Genomic DNA, 2,673 nt, shown 5'->3' on the forward strand with positions numbered 1-2,673 from the left:
CTTTCTTGATTCTTTGTTTTTTGAGTTCTTTATATATTCTGGATGATAAAACTCTGTCAGAAATGTTACTGATGAAGATTTTCTCCTACTTTGTGGATTTTCTCTTCATTTCCTTGGTTACGTCTTTTGATGTACAGAAGCTTTTTAGTTTAATGAGTTCCCATTTGTTGATTCTTGACCTTATTTCCTGAGCAATTGATGTCCGGTTGAAAAAATCCTTTCTTACACCTATGTCTAGTAGGTCATTACCAATGTTTTCTTCTAACAGTTTTGTGTTTCAGGCTTTCAGGCTTCACATTGAGATCTTTGATCAATTTGGAGTTGACTTTTGTGCAATGTGAAAGATACAGGTTTAGTTTCATTCCGATTTTTTAATGTAGGAACTTAGAGCTAAAAACTTCCCTCTAAGGACTGCTTTCAATGTGTCCCAGAGGTTTTTTTGTGTTCTATTGTTGATTTCATTGAGTTCTAGGACTACTTTTCTTTCTTTCTTAATTTCTCCTTTGACCCATTCATCATTTTGGAAGGTGTTGTTTTATCTCCAAGTGTTCATGTAGTTACCAGAGTTTCTTCCAGTGTTTATTTTAAGCTTTATTGCATTGTGGTCAGATAGAATGCATGGAATTTTTTCAATCTTTTTGTGTTTATTGCATCTTGTTTTTTGACCCTCTATGTGGTCAATTTGGGAGAAAGATCCATGTGCCACTGAATGGAAAGTATATTCTTTGGTGGTTGGGTGAAGTATTCTGTAGATGTCTGTTAGGTCTTAAGAGAACAAAGAAAAATGATTCTCTTTGAAAGTATCTTTGGAGGGCCTGTGACCTAATGGAGATGATGGCATTTTGAAGTCCCTTACTTTTAATGAGTTGGGATTCATCTGGAACTTAATGTCCTGTAGTACTGTTTTTATGAAGTTGCATGCCCCAGAGTTTGGTGAATATATGTTCATGATTGTAGTATCTTCTTGGTCAAGTGTTCTTTTGATCAGAATGAAGTGGCCCAGTTTCTCTCATCTCATTAGTTTTACTTCCAAGTCTATTTTCTCAGATATTAGAATTGCAGCTCCTGCTTTTTGCTTTGCACCATTTGCTTGGTATATTTTGTTCCATCCTTTCGACTTTGAGATAGTGCCTGTCCTTGAAAGTGAGATGTGTTTCTTGCAGACAACAAAAAGATGGGTTTGTTTCTTTATCCATTCAATTAATCTGTGTCTTTTGACTGGGGAGTTCAGTCCATTGATATAGAATGTTATTAATGAAAAATGTGTATTGAGTCCTCTTGTTTTGATTTTTATTCACATTCTTGGTGTAACAGTACATTTTCACTGTTATACCTTCATTAAATTTCTTTCTGTTACCCCGTGAGTATACTTGTTCCTTTCTTCAGCTCCTTGCTTCAACAACTCTCTGAAGGGCTGGTTTTGTGGAAATGAATTCTTTCAGCCTATTCAGGTCATGGAAGATTTTTCTTTCCCCTGTGTCTATAATATACATTTTGGCTGGGTAAATTAATCTGGGTTAACATCTGTGGTCATTTAGAACCAGGAAAACTTTGGTCCAGGCTCTTCTTGCTTTCATAGTTTGAACTGAAAAGTCAGCTGTAATTCTGATACGCATTCTTTAACATGTGACTTATTGTTTTTCCATTTCAGTTTTCAGTATTCTCGCTTTGTTCTGTACGTTTAGTGTTTCTACGATGATGTGCTGTGGAGAGTTTCTCTTTTGGTCCTGTCTATTTGGTGTTCTATATGCTGCTTGTATTTGTATCTGCTTTTCTTTCTTTAATTTTGGGATATTTTCTTCCACAATCCTGTAAAGATCTGGTCCATCCCATTACCCTGAGGTTCTTATCCTTCCTCTATGCCTATGATATGTAAATTTGGTCTTTTTTATGGTGTCACACAATTCTTGCATATTCCAGTCTTGTGTTTTCTTAAATTTTTCGTAATCTTTGCTGGAGTCATCTAATTTGTCCACTTTCTCTTCTAGTCTTGATATTCTGTTTTCTATTTCATTCATCCACTGGTGAGGCTTTCTCATGGCATTTCTAATTGTCTTATTGAGTGTTTCACCTCCTTTTCAGCCTGAGTATTCTTCAATACTTCTGTTTTCTGAATTTATTCAGAAGTCTATTCCTATCTTCTTTCAGTTCTTTGATTTCTTTGTGTGTCTGTAAGTTCACTGAATTCTCATGTGTATAATTGTTCTTTTGAATTCCATGACCTGTGTTATGTCTAGTGGGTTCTCAATGTACTCCTCTACAGGATCACTGGTACTTGGTGGGGGCATATCATTTGGGTTTTTCATATTATGTTTTTGCTGTGACTTTGACATATGGATTTCTTTTGTAGTTTCTAATTCTTGTGTGAAACTCAAGGCTTCCTTTGTTGAGTTTAGGTCTCCTCAAGAGATGTGGGACCTTAGGAGAAGGGTGTTATCAAGGGAGAAATGGGGAAAATTAGGGCATTTTAAATAGGGAAACCATGGTGGAAGTGTAACATGGTGACAGATAAATAATGCATAGATACTTTTAAAAAGCCAGAGGGAACCATATTACTCCAACATTACTCGTACTGACAAACTATACACACAACTAGTTCAAGGAACAAAATATATGTCTAGTCAAGGTTCATTTGAGAACAATTTGCCTTTGCTCAATATTTATCTACATGAT

This window comes from Nannospalax galili, unplaced genomic scaffold (genome assembly GCF_000622305.1).
Source record: "Nannospalax galili isolate Female #2095 unplaced genomic scaffold, S.galili_v1.0 scaffold1420, whole genome shotgun sequence".
Classification (NCBI taxonomy): domain Eukaryota; kingdom Metazoa; phylum Chordata; class Mammalia; order Rodentia; family Spalacidae; genus Nannospalax; species Nannospalax galili.